Source organism: Sapajus apella, unplaced genomic scaffold, assembly GCF_009761245.1.
Source record: "Sapajus apella isolate SASKATOON/1434 unplaced genomic scaffold, GSC_monkey_1.0 scaffold59, whole genome shotgun sequence".
In the NCBI taxonomy this organism is placed as follows: domain Eukaryota; kingdom Metazoa; phylum Chordata; class Mammalia; order Primates; family Cebidae; genus Sapajus; species Sapajus apella.
This window is the reverse complement of record NW_022436999.1, coordinates 9,259,954-9,277,890: the sequence shown is the minus strand read 5'-3', so window position 1 is coordinate 9,277,890 and position 17,937 is coordinate 9,259,954. Positions and strand designations below refer to the sequence as shown.

The following is a 17,937-nucleotide window of genomic DNA, read 5'->3' as shown; positions in this document are numbered from 1 at the left end:
ATTTTGATTCAGGTTTATGGTTCCTTTTTCTTTTTCTTTTTTTTTGGACAGGGTTGCACTCTGTCACTCCGGCTGGAGTGCAGTGCAATGCAGCCTGGACTTCCTCAGCTCAGATGATCCTCCCACCTCAGCCTCCCAAGTAGCTGCAACTACAGGTGTGCGCCACTATGCCCAGCTAATTTTTTGGTATTGTTTGCAGAGATGGGGTTTCATCATGTTGCCCAGGCTGATCTTGAACTCCTGGGCTCATATAATCTGCCTGTCTTGGCTTTCCAAAGTGCTGGGGTTACAGGCATGAGCCACCACACCCAGACTTATTTTAAAAAGTTATGTATTCTCAGCATTTATGTATTATAAAATACTTCAAAAATATAGAAAAGTGTAGACAATATAAGAGTATTCTTTCATTTGTTCAGACTAGAAACATTGGGGTCACTGACACCTTTCACTTACCATTCTTTAGTTTTTGTAATATCATTATACCAACTAAGCTATTATTTTATTTTATTTTATTTTATTTATTTATTTTTTTTGAGACGGAGTTTCACTCATGTTACCCAGGCTGGAGTGCAATGGCGCGATCTCGGCTCACCGCAACCTCCGTCTCCTGGGTCCAGGCAATTCTCCTGCCTCAGCCTCCTGAGTAGCTGGGATTACAGGCACGCACCACCATGCCCAGCTAATTTTTTTTTTTGTATTTTTAGTAGAGACGGGGTTTCACCATGTTGACCAGAATGGTGTCGATCTCTTGACCTTGTGATCCACCTGCCTCGGCCTCCCAAAGTGCTGGGATTACAGGCTTGAGCCACCGCGCCCGGCCTAAGCTATTATTTTAAAAAATAAAGTTGATTTATCTTCCTTTCTTTTCTTTTTCTTTTTCTTTTTTTTTTTTTTGAGACAGAGTCTTACACTGTCTCTCCTGCTGGAGTGCAGTGGTGCAATCTCAGCTCACTGCAACCTCCATCTCCTGGGTTCAAGTGATTCTCCTGCCTCAGCCTCCCAAGTAGCTGGGATTATAGGTGCCCACCACCACACCCAGCTAATATTTTGTATTTTTAGTAGAGACAGGTTTTGCCATGTTGGCCAGTCTGGTCTCGAACTCCTGACCTAGTGATTTGCCCGCCTCAGCCTCCCAAAGTGCTGGGATTACAGGCATGAGCCACCGCGCCCAGCCTATTTTCCTTTCATTCTAATATCTATAATACCTACTTGATTTCTTTCCTCCTGACACCCTAAAATTTTGTTGGTTGTGCCTTCAAAATATAGCCAGAGTTCTGCCATTTATCATTCCCACTACCACCACCTTGGTCTAAGATGCCATCATCTCTTGCCTGAACTATAGCAGTGGCCTCACAGTGGGTCTGCCAACATCTGTCTTTGCCTCCCTTTCTCCCCTGGCAGCCTATGCTCCACACAGCAGCCAAATTAATCCTGTAAGAATGTAAGTTAGATAATATTTTTCCTCTGCTACAAAACATTACGGCGAATTCTCATCTCACAGAGAACAAAAGCCAGGGTTGTTAATATTCTGTTTCTAAGTGGTGTCTGTGCTTTTGTATGTAGTTATAATTGATTCGCTTTTGTTTTTAGATGATATTCTATTGCAAGAAAATAACTCATTTTATCAACCCACCTTTCATCTATTAATACTGGGGAACTTTTAATTTCTATTACTATTATAAGTAATGCTGCCACAACAAGAAATGCTAAGGGAAACACCTAAGGATGCAGGAAACTATATAAGATGTAAATTCAGAAGTACAGGAAGGAATGAATAACTCTTATATTGTGGTCAATTGATTTTTAACAAGAGTGCCAAGAAAATTCAACAGGAAAAAATAGTCTTTGCAATGAATGGTGTTGGGACAACTGAATATTCAGATGCAAAAGATCAAAGCTGGACCCCTACATCACACAATACACAAAAATTAACTCAAAGCAGATCCTTGGCCTGAAAGTAAGAGTTAAACTGTAAAACTCTTAAAAGAAAGCCTATAACTTTGTGACTTTGGGTCAGGTGATGGTTTCTTAAAATGATACCAAAATTATAGCAACAAAAGAAAAAATAGGTAAATTGGACTTTATCAAAATGAAAACCTTTTTTTTTTTAAACTGTGAATATATTTTTTATTTAGTCATTCTGTTTACAACTGAAACTCTAGGAACTCAAAATTAACATCCCTGCCCGTGAGCTTCTTATAGACACCAGAAAGAGTTTCAACCTTGTGTGCCACGTTGTTCTGCTGTGCTTTGTCCAAATGAACGTTTATGTGCCAGCTGCCAACCAGTTTCATGCGGATTCTTTTACCCACAATTTCACTTGGGAAGACCAGGTCCTCAAGGATTGCATCGTGCACAGCTGTCAGTTTATGGCTCCTGGGACGCTTATGTTTATTTTTTGTACGGCTTTTTCAAGTTGGCTTAGGCAGAATTCTCCTCTGAGCGATAAAGACAACATGCTTACCACTGAACTTTTTCTCCAATTCGTGTACTAGCCGGACTTGGATTTTCTGGAAAGATTTTAGTTGAGGAACAGGAACAAAGATTATGATAGCTTTCCGGCCACCACCAACTTCAATTTCCTTGGCTGCCGTAATATTCAGCTCCCTGAGCTGAGCCTTGAGGTCCGAGTTCATCTCCAGCTCCAGAAGAGCCTGGGAAATGCCGGACTCGAACTCATGTGGCTTCTCGCCATTGGGCTTCACAATCTTGGTGCTCGAACTGAACATGGCTTTCTCCTTGGTGAGTGCCGACTTAGGAAAAAAAATGAAAAGCTTTTGTACTTCAAAGGACATCATCAATACAATAAAGATAACACATGGAATTGGAGAAAATATTTGCTAGTCATATGTCAGGTATGGGACTTGTATCCAGAAAAATTAAAAAATTCTTGCAACTCCACAGTAAAAACACAATTCAATTTAAAACACGAGCAAAGTGCCAGATGCGGGGGCACATGCCTATAATCCCAGCACTTTCGGAGGCTAAGGCAGATGGATTGCTTGAGCCCAGGAGTTCAAGACCAGCCTGAGCAATATAGTGAGACCCCAATCTCTACAAAAAAGATGCTAAAATTAGCTCAGCGTGGTGCCTGCGCCTGCAGTTAGCCAGCTGCTTGGGAGGCTGAGGTGGAAGAATCACTTGAGCCGCCTCCTGCTTCCCAGGAGGCAGAGGTTTCAGTGAACTGAGATTATGCCATTGTACTCCAGCCTGCATGACAAAGTGAGACTCTGCTTCAGAAAAAAAAAAAAAAAAAAAAAGAGCGTAGTATGTATCTGAATAGACTAAACATTTTTCCAAAAAAATGCAGATGTCCAATAAGCACATAAAGGATGCTCAACATCCTTAGTCATTAGGGAGATTAGGGAAACACAAATCCAAATGACAGTGAAATGGCCAAAATTGAAAAGACAATAAGGGCTGGGCATGGTGGCTTATGCCTGTAATCCCAGCACTTTGGGAGGCCAAAATGGTAGATCATCTGAGGTAAGGAGTTTGAGACCAGCCTGGGCAACATGGTGAAACCTGTCTCTGCTAAAAATACAAAAATTAGCTGGGTGTGGTGATGTGCCCCTGCAGTCCCAGCTACAGGGGAGGTTGTAGTGAGTCGAGATTACACCACTGCACTCCAGCCTGGGTGTCAGAGCAAGACTGCACTTCAAAAAACAAAACAAAACAAAAAAACTTTGTGGAGTTGGTAGCACTCATTTAACTGTACACTTAAAATTTGTGTTTTTTATTGTAAGTAAATTATTCATTAATATTTTCTTTAGAAAAATGCTGCTGGAAATGTATATATGAGTCATTTTTATACATATACATTATGTATTTACTTTTGTTTTTTTTGAGTCAGGGTCTTGCTGTGTCACCCAGGCTGGAATGCAGTGGCGCAATCATAGCTCACTGCAGCCTCTAATTCCTGGGCTCTAGCAATCCTCCCAACCTCCATAGTAGCCAGACTATAGGCATGCACCACTGAGCTTGACTAATTTTTAAAAATTTTGTAGATTGTGGGATCTCACTATGTTTCCCAGGCTGGCCTTGGACTCCTGTGCTCAAGCGATCCTCCCTCCTCAGCCTCCCAAAGTGCTGGGATTACAGGTGTGAGCCACCACATACCCAGCCTGTATGTACATTTTTTCACAGGCCCTAGCTACACATATATATGCCTAGGAGTAGAAATCCTCTGTCTTAGGTTTTCAAATTTTTGAGGTTTTTTTTTTTTTTGGTTGAGCACAGGGGGCTTTATTGATGGTACATGACAAGGTGGGGCTCCCTAGGCCCCTCCCTCTTCAAGGGGTCTGCATGGAAATTGCGAGGAGGGGCAATTCAGTGTGGTGGGGGACTCAGTGTGGCAGGGACTCCCCATCAGTGAGGGCCTCTCTTCCTCTCATGCTCTTGCTGGGGCTGGCGTTCCAGGGGTCTTACTCCTTGGAGGCCATGTGGGACATGAGGTCCACCACCCTGTTGCTGTAGCCAAATTCATTTTCATACCAGGAAATGAGCTTGAGGAAGTGGTCGCTGAGGGCAATGCCAGCCCCAGCATCAAAGGTGGAAGAATGGGTGTCGCTGTTGAAGTCAGAGGACACCACCTGGTGCTCAGTGTAGCCCAGGATGCCCTTGAGGGGGCCCTCCGACGCCTGCTTCACCACCTTCTTGATGTCATCATATTTGGCAGGTTTTTCCAGAAGGCAGGTCAGGTCCACCACTGACACGTTGGCAGTGGGGACATGGAAGGCCATGCGAGCTTCCCATTCAGCTCGGGGATGACCTTGCCCATGCCCTTGGCAGCGCCAGTGGAGGCAGGGATGATGTTCTGGAGAGCCCCACAGCCATCACGCCACAGTTTCCCGGAGGGGCCATCCACGGTCTTCTGGGTGGCAGTGATGGCGTGGACGGGGGTCATGAGTCCTTCCACGATACCAAAGTTGTCATGGATGACCTTGGCCACGGGCGCTAAGCAGTTGGTGGTGCAGGAGGCATTGCTGACGATCTTGAGGCTGTTGTCATACTTCTCATGGTTCACACCCATCACGAACATCGGGGCATCAGCAGAGGGTACAGATATGATGACCCTTTGACTCCCTCCTGCAAGTGAGCCCCAGCCTTCTCCATGGTGGTGAAGACGCCAGTGGACTCCACCACGTACTCAGGGCCAGCATCGCCCCACTTGATTTTGGAGGGATCTCGCTCCTGGAAGATGGTGATGGGATTTCCATTAATGACAAGCTTCCCGTTCTCAGCCTTGACAGTGCCATGGAATTTGCTATGGGTGGAATCATACTGGAATATGTATACCATGTAGTTGAGGTCAATGAAGGGATCATTGATGGCGACAATATCCACTTTACCAGAGTTAAAAGCAGTCCTGGTGACCAGGCGCCCAATATGACCAAATCCATTGACTCCGACCTTCACCTTCCCCATGGTGTCTCAGGGATGTGGCTGGCAATGGGAGACAAGATGCGGCTGTCTGTCAAATGGGAGAAGCAGAGAGCCCAAATTTTCAAGTTTTATAAGATAATGTGAAATTGATGTTCAAAATTGTTTTACTAACTTCCACTTCCACTTATACTTCTAATAGTGGCATGTAAAATGTTCCTGGTGATTCATATCCTCACCAATGCTTAGTATTTTCAGATTTCTTAATTTTGCCATCCTAATGGGTAATAATGTTACCTCACTATGGCCCTCATTTAAATTTTTCTGATTACTAATAAGATTGAGCATTCCCTTTCCCTCCCCATTTATTGAACATTTGGAATTTTTTCTTTTCTAAAGTTGCTATTCTAGTCATTTGTTGATTTTTTTCTTATTGATTTGTAAAAGTTCTAGATATATTCTGAGACCGGATGCAATGGCTTATGCCTGTAATCCCAGCTACTTGAGAGACTGAGGTGTGAGGACCATTTGAGCATGGGAGGTCGAGGCCGCAGTGAGCCAAGATTAGGCAATTACACTCTGGCCTGGGCAACAGAGCAAGACCTTGTCTCAAAATAAAGTAATAAATGTAGATATATAAATAAAGATTTTTAAAAATAGATATATTCTGTATTCTAGGTCTTTATTATGTGCTGAAAGATCTTCTTTCTGTGATTTGGCTTATGTCTTAAGACATTATTCCATACCCTGAAGTTAATATAATTTTATCTTCTGAAAGTGTCAACATTTTGGTTTTCACATTTAAATTTCTTTTTTTTTTTTTTTTTGAGACGGAGTTTCGCTCTTGTTACCCAGGCTGGAGTGCAATGGCGCGATCTCGGCTCACCGCAACCTCCGCCTCCTGGGTTCAGGCAATTCTCCTGCCTCAGCCTCCTGAGTAGCTGGGATTACAGGCACGCGCCACCATGCCCAGCTAATGTTTTTGTATTTTTAGTAGAGACGGGGTTTCACCTTGTTGACCAGGATGGTCTCGATCTCTTGACCTCGTGATCCACCCGCCTCAGCCTCCCAAAGTGCTGGGATTACAGGCTTGAGCCACCGCGCCCGGCCTCACATTTAAATTTCTAATCCAGTGTCTTAGTGTGGGTATAGCTTAAGCTTGCTGAAGAAAATATAACACCAAATAGAGGGGCTTAAAGAATTTAGACTTTTGGGGCCTGGCACAGTAGCTCATGCCTATAATTCCAGCACTTTGGGAGGCTGAGGTGGCTGGGTCACCTGAGTTCAGGAGTTTGAAACCAGCCTGGCCAACATGGTGAAACCCTGTCTCTGCCAAAAGTACAAAAAATTGGGCCGGGCGCGGTGGCTCAAGCCTGTAATCCCAGGACTTTGGGAGGCCGAGGCGGGTGGATCACGAGGTCAAGAGATCGAGACCATCCTGGTCAACATGGTGAAACCCCGTCTCTACTAAAAATACAAAAAATTAGCTGGGCATGGTGGCACGTGCCTGTAATCCCAGCTACTCAGGAGGCTGAGGCAGGAGAATTGCCTGAACCCAGGAGGCGGAGGTTGCGGTGAGCTGAGATCGCACCATTGCACTCCAGCCTGGGTAACAAGAGCGAAACTCCGTCTCAAAAAAAAAAAAAAAAAAAAAGTACAAAAAATTAACTGAGTGTAGAGGCAGGTGCCTATAATCCCAGCAACTCAGGAGGCTGAGGCAGGAGAATCACTTGAACCAGGGAGGAGGAGGTTGCAGTGTGCCAAGATAGCCCCATTGCACTCCAGCCTGGGTGACAGAGCAAGACCCTAAGAGAATATAGACTTTTTTTCTTTTTCAAGTAACTGCTCCAAAATAAGCATTTTAGTTTGGAAATTGGTTTTGCTTTACAGGGTCATTCAAGGAATCTGGTTGTTTTTTTTTTTTAATTTCTGCTTTTTCCTTCCTTCCCTCCCTCCCTCCTTCCCTTCCTTCCTTCCTTCTTTTCCTTTCTTTTTTTGAGACAGGCTGGACTCGAACTTTGGGCTTAAGGGATCCTCCCACCTCAGCCTCCCTAGTAGCAGGGATTACAGGCAGGAACTCCAATTTTAAATGTCTCTGCCAAAGGTATTCTGCTCATTGCCATTACATGAACAAGATAGATCCCTTCACTTCTTTTTTTCTTTTTTTTTTGGTAAAGATGGGGTTTCACTATGTTGGCCAGGCTGGTCTTGAACTGACCTTGTGATCCACCTGCTTCGACCTTCCAAAGTGCTGGAATGACAGGCGTGAGCCACTGTGCCTGGCCTGATCCCTTCACTTCTTTAGGTCTCCTTTAATTAATAACTGTAGAAAGGAGACATCACTCCTAGAGCGGGGGGAGCAAAATGGGAAGTAGCCTTAATAGGATCTAGGGTCTTAGAGGAGGGGACCCATGTGGTTGTGCTAAGTCCTTGAGAACAGATACTCCACAGGTGAGACCTCTGGGGGGCATATGGGACTGGTTTTCTGGTGCACCACAGATGTTGCTCAGATGGGTGCATTCTGAGATTGGTGTTGGAACTTCTGGAAGGAAGATGCCAAGTAGTTGAAACAGTGAGCCCCAAAAGAAGCAAAAGGCTGGATGTGCAGCTGTGCTCATGCTGCTGGGTGGACCTGACTGGAACTGGAAACATGAAGCACATCTCTTCTTCCTTATTCCCCTTCCATTCTCTGCCACCATTGGCAAAACCTAAGATAAATAATCTGTCAATGAAACAAATCGTGCTGCGATGGACAACCTTGTGTGTACATTGTTTTTGTTTTGTTTTAGGTCACTCCTCTGGGTAAGTTCTTATAAGATTGTATGTAGTTTTGCTAGATATTACCAACATTTTCTCCATCAGGGCTGAACCATTTTGCACTCTCAGCAACAACATGAAAATGTTTTCCCACAGAGCCACATGAACAGAGGACATTTTTTTTTTTTTTTTTTTTTGAGATGGAGTTTCGCTCTTGTTACCCAGGCTGGAGTGCAATGGCGCGATCTCGGCTCACCGCAACCTCCACCTCCTGGGTTCAGGCAATCCTCCTGCCTCAGCCTCCTGAGTAGCTGGGATTACAGGCACGTGCCACCATGCCCAGCTAGTTTTTTGTATTTTTAGTAGAGACGGGGTTTCACCATGTTGACCAGGATGGTCTCGATCTCTTGACCTCGTGATCCACCCGCCTCGGCCTCCCAAAGTGCTGGGATTACAGGCTTGAGCCACCGCGCCCGGCACAGAGGACATTTTTAATAAGCTTTTGAATCTTTGCCAAATAGATAGTAAATGATATTTCTGCTTGGTTTTTATTCAGATTTCTCTTATGAAGTTGAATGTCTCAAAAGGGTTTGAGAACATTTACATATATTTTTCTGTGAATTGTCTGTTCATGGTTTCTGCCCATTTTTCTTCTTCTTTTTTTTTTTTTTGTTGTTGTTTTGAGACAAAGTCTCACTCTGTCACCCAGGCCGAGTGCAGTGGCATCATCACAGCTGGTCGCAACCACTGCCTGCCAGGCTCAAGCAATTTTGTGCCCCAGCCTCCCGAGTAGCTGGGATCACAGGCTAATTTTGTATCTTTAGTAGTGACAGGGTTTCGCCATGCTGGCCAAACTGGTCTCAAACTCCTGGCCTCAAGTGATTTGCTCACCTCAGCCTCCCAAAGTGCTGAAATTATAGGCATGAGCCACTGCACCCAGCCCTTTTGCTCATTTTTCTTTTTCTTTCTCCTTCTTTCCCTCCCTCCTTCCCTCCCTCCTTCCCTTCCTCCCTCCCTCCCTCCTTCCTTCCTTCCTCCCTTCCTTCCTTCCTTCCTTCCTTCCTTCCTTCCTTCCTTCCTTCCTTCTTTCCTCTCTCTCTCTCTTTCTTTCTTTCTTTTCTTTTCTTTTCTTTCTTTTTGGCAGAGTCTTGGTCTGTTGCCCAGGCTGGAGTGCAGTGACATGATCTCAGCTCAGTGCAACCTCTGCCTCCTGGGTTTAAGCAATTCTCCTGCCTCAGTCTCCTGAGTAGCTGGGATTACAGGCACTCGAGCACACCCGACTGATTTTTGTATTTTTAGCAGAGCCGAGGGTTTCACCATGTTGGTCAGGCTGGTCTCAGACTCCTAACCTCAAGTGACCCACCCTCTTCAGCCTCCCAAAGTGCTGGGATTATGCATGAGCCACTGCGTCAGGCCACTTTTGCCATTTTTCTATTTATTATTCCTTATTTTTAGATATACAGTAGAGTGATTAACCCTTTACTTGTCATATAAGTAACAGTATTTCCCCTCAATTTGTCATTTGTCTTTTGACTTTGCTTATGGAGATTTCTGCCAAACAATAAAAAACTTTCATGTAGTTGAATGCCTATAATTTTTTAAAAACTGTATATGAATTTTGAGTCATAGTCCAGAATGCCTTCCTCAAACCCAGGTTGTTTGAGAATTCACCCATGTTTCCTTCTAGATGTGTGATTATGTATGTATTCTATGCTTAGGTCTCTGATTCATTCGAAGTATATTCCGGCATCTCTGTGTCTGTGGGTTCAGTACTATCCTTTTTAAAATGGCAGTTCAGTTGAGCCAATACCATTTATTGAAAAGTACATCTTTTCCCACTGATTTAAGATGGCATGTTTATCATCTGTACTTGGATCTACTTCTGAACTTTATATTCTGCTTTATTAAGCTGTTTCTTTTTTCTTTTTCTTTTTCTTTATTTTTTTTTTTTTTTTGAGACTGAGTCTTGCTCTAACACCTAGGCTGGAGTACAGTGGTACGATGGTGGCTCACTGCAACCTCTGCCTCTTGGGTTCAAGTGATTCTTCTGCCTCAGCCTCCCAAGTAGCTGGGATTACAGGCATGCATCACCATGCCTGGCTAATTTTTGTATTTTTCGTAGAGATGGGGTTTCACCATGTTGGCCAGGCTGGTCTCAAACTCCTGACCTCAAGTGCCCTACCTCCTTGGTCTTCCAAAGTGCTGGGTTTACAGGTGTGAGCCACTGTACCTGGCCTTGAGCTGTTTCTTCATTCACCAATATGGAACTTTTTATTTTTATTACAAAAAGGTTTTTCTGGCTAGGCATGGTGGCTCGTGCCTGCAATCCCAGCACTTTGGGAGGCAGAGGTGGGTGGATCACCTGAAGTCAGGAGTTCAAGACCAGCCAGGCCAACATGGCAAAACCCCATCTCCGCTAAAAATACAAAAATAAGCCAGGCATGGTGGCATGTGCCTGTAGTCCCAGCTACTATTGGGCTAAGGCAGGAGAATTGCTTGAACCTGGGAGGTGGAGGTTGCAATGAGCTGAGATCATGCTACTGCACTTCAGCCTGGGCAACAGAGTGAGACTCCATCTCAAAGAAAACTTTTTTTTTCAGACAGTGTCTCGCTCTGTTACCCAGGCTAAAGTGCAGTGGTGCAATCACAGCTCACTGCAACCTTTAACTGCTGGGCTCAAGGAATCCTTCCTGTCTCAGTCTGCTGAGTAGCTGGGCTGCAAGCAGGTGCCACCATGCCTGGTTAAGTTATCTATTTTTTGAGCAGTCGGGGTCTTGTTATGGTGCCCAGGCTATTCGTCGGTGTGATCATAGTGCACTTCAGCCTTGAACATCCAGGTTCAAGTGATACTCACACCTCAGCCTCCCAAATAGCTGAGTCTATAAGTGCATGCCATCATGGCTGACTTAATGGCTCTTTTTTTTTGAGACAGGGTCTCACTCTGCCACCCAGACTGGAGTGCAGTAGTGGGATCATGGTTCACTGCAGCCTCAACCTCTTGAGCTCAAGAATCTTCCCACCTCTGCCTCCTGAGTAGCTGGAACTGTGGGTGCATGACACAACACCCTGCTAATTTATTATTATTTGTAGGGATGGGATCTCACTATGTTGTCCAGGCTGGTCTTGACCTCTGGGCTCAAGCAATTCTCCTGTGTTGGCCTTCCAAAGTGCTGAAATTACAGGCACCAGCCACTGTGCCACCACTGTGCCTGGCCCGCACTTTTAATTATAGAGGTTTTTAGTATATATGTTGTTATAGTACTAACAGTTTGGGCTAGGCCCAATTAACACTTTCATTTTCAGTGTTTCCTATTCATTCTTGCATTCTATTTTTTCCTACTAAAATTAGAATACGCTCCGGGAAAAAAAATCGTCTTAGTACCGTTATGAAATTGCCTTCACACACACACACACACACACACACACACACACACACATTTTATTATTTTATTTTAATTTTTTTTTAGATGGAGCTTTGCTCTTGTTGCCCAGATGAGTGCAGTGGCATGATCTCAGCTCACTGCAGCCTCTGCCTCCCAGGTTCGAGGGATTCTCCTGTCTCAGCCTCCCGAGTAGCTGGGATTACAGGCACCTGCCACCACACCCAGCTAATTTTTTTTTTTTTGAGACAGAGTGTCACTCTTCTTGCCCAGGCTAGAATGCAATGGTGCGCTCTCGGCTCACCGAAAACTTTGCCTCCTGGGCTCAAGTGATTCTCCTGCGTTAGCCTCCCCAGTAGTGGGATTACAGGCATGTGCCACCACACCCAGCTAATTTTGTATTTTTAGTGGAGATGGGGTTTCTCCATGTTAGTCAGGCTGGTCTTGAACTCCTGACCTCAGGTGATCTGCCCACCTTGACCTCCCAAAGTGCTGGGATTACAGATGTGAGCCACTGTGCATTTTTTTTAGTAGAGACGGGGTTCCACAATGTTGGCCAGGCTGGTCTCGGACTCCTGACCTCAGATAATTCACCTGCTTCAGCCTCGCAAAGTGCTGGGATTACAGGCATGAGCCACTGTGCCTGGCTTATACATATATTAATTTGGGGGAAAACTGACATCTTTATGATTGTATTTGCCATATCCATCAACAAAGGATCCTTTTCATTTGTTCAAGGTTACCATTGTAACTTTCAAGGGTGTTTTCAGATTTTTCTCATACAAGTCTGCATACTTTCTGTTACATTTACTTTCAGATATCTTACCTTTTTGTTGCTTTTGTAAACGGAGTTTGCTTTTACTTTAAATCTATCTTGTTATTTGATATGTATGAAGGGTATTGTCTTTTGCATATGAATTTAATTTTTTTGAGACAGAGTCTTGCTCTGTCACCCAGGCTGGAGTACAGGTGGAGTGCTGGAGAGATTGCAGCTCACTACAACCTCCACCTCCCAGGCTCAAGTGATCTTCCCACCTTAGCCTTCCGAGTAGCTGGGACTACAGGCGGGCCCCACAATGTCTGGCTAATTTTTATGTTTTTTTTTTTTTTTTTTTCCTGGAGAGATGGGGTTTTGCCATGTTGCCTAGGCTGATCTCAAACTCCTAGACTCAAGCCAACCACCTGCCTACGGCTCTCAAAGTGCTGGGATTACAGGTGTGATTCACTGTGCCCAGCTTGTATGTTAATTTTAAATCTAGCTACAGACCAGGCGTGGTGGTTCATGCCTGTAATCCTAGCACTTTGGAAGGCCAAGTTGGGTGGATCACCTGAGGTCAGAAGTTCAAGACCAGCCTGGCCATCATGGTGAAACCCCATCTTTAAAACAAAACAAAACAAAACAAAACAAAACAAAACAAAACAAAACGAAAAATAAATCTAGCTACGTCACTGAATTCCTTAACATTTAAGATGAATTGTCTTGTGTTTTCTAGGTATATTCTCATAATATCAGTAGATGTAATTAAACTTCTTTTCTAGATTTTACCCCTTTATTTGAATTTTTTGGTCTTATTAAATTGGCTAATCTCCATTCAAATATTAAATTACAGTGGAGATAGTGAATTAGCATCCTTGCTTTGTTCCTGACCTTGGTAAGAATGCCTCAGATGACTAAGTGACTACAGTGCTGAGATACATTTTATCATGTTAAGGAAGTATCTAGCAATCTTATTTTATTCAGATTTTTTAAAAAACAGAAACAGTTACTGAATTGTATCAAAGGCCTTGTCAGTGCCTGTGGAAATAATCCTATTTTCCTCTGTATATCTATGAATATAGTGAATTATATTAATGGTTTTCTGAACATGAACCATCCTAACAATCTTAGAATAAATTTATCTTGGTTATAAAGTTTTTTTTTTTATTTTAACAGATTATTTATTTATTTATTTATTTATAGCAGTTTTAGGTTTACAGCAAAATTGAGTGGAAAGTACAGAGAATTCCCATATACTGCCTTCCTTCACACACACACTTACGCACACAGTCTTCCCCGCTACCAGCATCCCGCACCAGAGTTTACAATCCATGAAGCTACAATGACGCATTATCATGCACTCTATAATTTATATTAGGGATTACTGTTTTTGTCGTATATTCTTTGAATTTTGACAAATTCCGAGGTGGGTGGATCATGATGTCAGGAGACCAAGACCATCCCGGCTAACATGGTGAAAAAACATCTTTTTTTTTTTTTTGAGACGGAGTTTCACTCTTGTTACCCAGGCTGGAGTGCAATGGCGCAATCTCGGCTCACCGCAACCTCTGCCTCCTGGGCTCAGGCAATTCTCCTGCCTCAGCCTCCTGAGTAGCTGGGATTACAGGCACGAGCCACCATGCCCAGCTGATTTTTTGTATTTTTAGTAGAGACGGGGTTTCACCATGTTGACCAGGATGGTCTCGATCTCTTGGCCTCGTGATCCACCCGCCTCGGCCTCCCAAAGTGCTGGGATTACAGGCGTGAGCCACCGCGCCCGGCCAGTGAAAAAACATCTTTACTAAAATACAAAAAATTAGCCAGGTTTGGTGTTGCGTGCCTATAGTCTCAGCTACTTGGGAGGCTGAGGCAGGAGAATTGCTGGAATCCAGGAGGCAGTGAGCCAAGATCATGCCACTGCACTCCAGCCTGGGCCGACAACAGCGAGACTCCATCTCAAAAAAAAAAAAAAAAAAAAAGAGAGACCTCAAGGTTTTTGTTTCTCAGGAAGCCAAGATTGTGCCACTGCATTCCAGCCTGGGTGACAAAAGGAGACTCCGTCTCAATAAATAAATAAATAAAGTGCCCTACTAAACAACTGTTGGATGAAATGGAAAATAGAATTAAAATTGGGCCGGGCGCGGTGGCTCAAACCTGTAATCCCAGCACTGTGGGAGGCCGAGGCGGGTGGATCACGAGGTCAAGAGATCGAGACCATCCTGGTCAACATGGTGAAACCCCGTCTCTACTAAAAACACAAAAAATTAGCTGGGCATGGTGGCGTGTGCCTGTAATCCCAGCGACTCAGGAGGCTGGGGCAGGAGAATTGCCTGAACCCGGGAGGCGGAGGTTGCGGTGAGCCGAGATCGCGCCATTGCACTCCAGCCTGGGTAACATGAGCGAAACTCCGTCTCAAAAAAACAAAAAAAAAAAAAAAATTAAAATTGAATAATTTCTTTCTTTCTTTCTTTCTTTTTTGAGATGGAGTCTCGCTCTGTCACCCAGGCTGGAGTGCAGTGGTGCGATCTCAGCTCACTACAACCTCTTCATCTTGGGTTCCAAGTGATTCTCTTGCCTCAGCCTCCTGAGTAGCTGAGACTACAGGCATGCGCCACCATGCCTGGCTAATTTTTGTATTTTTGGTGGAGACGAGGTTTCACCATGTTGGCCAGGCTGGTCTCCAACTCCTGACCTCAAGTGATCTGTCTCTGCCTCCCAAAGTATTGGGATTACAGGCGTGGACCAAGTACCCAGCCTAATAGGGCACTTAAAAATTTCCAGGTGGAAAGAACTACTTGTTTTCTGATTTTGTTACTGATTTCTAGTTTTATTATATTGTTTATTTATTTACTTAAATTAAAAAAAAATAATAGAGACAGGGTCCTGCCGTGTTGCCCAGGTTGGTCTCGAATTCCCAGGCTCGGGCTAACCTCCTGCCTTAGCCTCTCAAAGTGCTGGGCTTACAGGAGTGAGCCACAGCACCCAGTCTGTTATATTATTTACTTACTAATTATTGTTTAACTAAAATAACCCTGAATCTGTGGCTCACCGCTATAGTCCCAGTACTTTGGGAGGCTGAGGTGGGAGGATTACTTGAGCCTAAAAGTTTGAGACCAACCTGGGTAACATATAAAGACCCTGCTTTTACAAAAAAGTAAAAAATTAAAAAATTAGCTGGGTGTGGTGTCATGTGCCTGTAGTCTCAGCTACTTGGGAGGCTGAGGTGGGAGGATCCCTAGAGCCCAGAAGGTCGAGGCTGGAGGTCGAGGCTGCAATGAGCCATGATCATACCATTACACTCTAGCCTGAGTGACAGCATGAGACCTTGTCTCAAAAAAAAAAAAAAAAAGACATTTGCTTTATTCTACTATTGAAGATTTCTTTATGATATAGCCAGTTTTCATTGCTCACTCATATGTGCTTGGGAAGAAAGTATGTTCTCTTTCTCTTTTTTTTGGGATGGAGTATCACTCTGTTGCCCAGGCTGGAGTGCAATGGTGCAATGTTGGCTCACAAAAACCTCTGCCTCCTGGGATCAAGTGATTCTCTTCCCTCAGCCTCCCGAGTAGCTGGGATAACAGGCGCCTGCCACCATGCCCAGCTAATTTTTATATTTTTAGTAGAGATGGGGTTTCACCATGTTGGCCAGGCTGGTCTTGAACTCCTGATTTCAGGTGATCTGCCTGCCTCAGCCTCCCAAAGTGGTGGGATTTTAGCATCGTGAGCCACCGTGCCCAGCCCATTTTTTTTTTGTTTGTTTGTTTGTTTGTTTGTTTTTTGTTTTGTTTGTTTTTGAGATGGAGTTTCACTCTTGTTACCCAGGCTGGAGTGCAGTGGCAAAGTCTTAACTCACTGCAACCTCTGCCTCCTGGGTTCAAGTGATTCTCCAGCCTCAGCCTCCCACGTAGTTGGGATTACAGACACCTGCCACCATGACTGGCTATTTTTTATATTTTTAGTAGAGATGGAGTTTCACCATATTGGCCAGGCTGGTCTCGAACTCCTGACCTCAGGTGATCCACCTGCCTCAGCCTCCCAAAGTGCTGGGATTATAGGCATGAGCCACCTCATCTGGCCTATTCTCTATTTTTGAGGTGTAAAGTTCAATATGTATGATATCCAGGAGGTCTGCCTTATTATTATTTTTATTTATTTTAAAAGGTTTATCAAGTGAAGCAGTGGGAGTGAAGAAGGAACAGATAAATCTGTAACTGGTTGTGATCAATTAGTTGTAAACATCACTGCACTCAGACCAGCCAAGGTCTACCTTATTTATTATTAATATATTGTTTCAGTTTTCTATATCCTTGCTTAATTTGGTTGGTCAGGCCTGTCTTAGACTGAAAGAGACATGTTCATGCCTCTTTTTTTTTTTTTTTTTTGAGACGGAGTTTCGCTCTTGTTACCCAGGCTGGAGTGCAATGGCGCGATCTCGGCTCACCGCAACCTCCGCGTCCTGGGCTCAGGCAATTCTCCTGCCTCAGCCTCCTGAGTAGCTAGGATTACAGGCACGCGCCACCATGCCCAGCTGATTTTTTGTATTTTTTTTAGTAGAGACGGGGTTTCACCATGTTGACCAGGGTGGTCTCGATCTCTTGACCTCGTGATCCACCCGCCTCGGCCTCCTAAAGTGCTGGGATTACAGGCTTGAGCCACCACGCCTGGCCCCCCATGCCTCTTATTTTTATTGTTTTTTATTGTGAACTGAGCAGTATGATAAATCCATCACTTTGCATTTGAGGGTAAAGCAAACTAGACATACAACAGGATTTCTTTAAATGATGCACTTATTTCTGTTAAAAACATGCCCAGGTTCTAATTCAGGGACAGACACTACTAGTTTTATTAGGCAAATACTTTAAGGTTTCAGTCTTCTCCTGTGTAAACTGATGTCAGTCATGGAATTTTAAAAATCTAATATTTTAATTGATCTATTCAATAAGTGCTTTTGAAATAATACTCTTCCAAGCCCCGCAGTTACTGACTGAAATAATTGCAATAATGACAGCTATCATTTGTTTAGCGGTCACAGCCCGCCAGCCTCCACGCTCAGCACTTCACATACACAGTTCCACTGAATCATGGCATAGTCCTTTTAAATTTTTCCTCAATCTCTAGAATGTTGGACTCTAGTTCAACTGGCAGTACCAACTTGCATCTTGTCAGATGCAGCTTTCTACTTTTATTAGGATGATGGTCAGAAAGAACACATTAGTCAAGGGAGCAATTAGCCAACATTTATTTCTGTTAGTTTCCAAGTTTGACAGGAAACAAGACCAGGGTGAGATAAGGAGCTCTGGCCTTTGCAGGGTGTGATTGCACTCTTGGACAAAGAAAAACGGAGCTGTTTTCCTGGCTAGCTATTTTCATCCAGGTTTAAACAAGTGCTCCCAAAGTGGATAACATATTGTAGCCAAAAAATTGTTCCTTAAATTAGGCAGAGATAGCATAACAAGGAGGGTTTGGCACTAGTTAATCTCCTTTTGTCTTTTTTAGTAACATTGTAATACAATAGAAGTAAGTAATAAGATGGTCTCACCTTGCCTTAGATTAATGAATATCATACCTGCTTCTTTAGATAAAGAGACTTTGTGTTTAAAAATTCACTTATCGCCGGGCGCGGTGGCTCAAGCCTGTAAGCCCAGCACTTTGGGAGGCCGA

At 44.0% G+C, this 17,937-nt stretch overlaps 2 pseudogenes across 2 annotated transcripts; both read right to left on the bottom strand.

Annotated features, from left to right (window-relative positions):
• Window positions 1-2,144: 2,144 nt before the first annotated feature.
• On the bottom strand, window positions 2,145-2,757 carry LOC116528579 (annotated as a pseudogene). Its single transcript, XR_004259099.1, has one exon. The product of XR_004259099.1 is annotated as a 40S ribosomal protein S7 pseudogene (transcript).
• Window positions 2,758-4,213: 1,456 nt separating this feature from the next.
• LOC116528578 lies at window positions 4,214-5,500 on the bottom strand (annotated as a pseudogene). The gene has a single exon (XR_004259098.1). The product of XR_004259098.1 is annotated as a glyceraldehyde-3-phosphate dehydrogenase pseudogene (transcript).
• Between the last annotated feature and the right edge of the window lie 12,437 nt (window positions 5,501-17,937).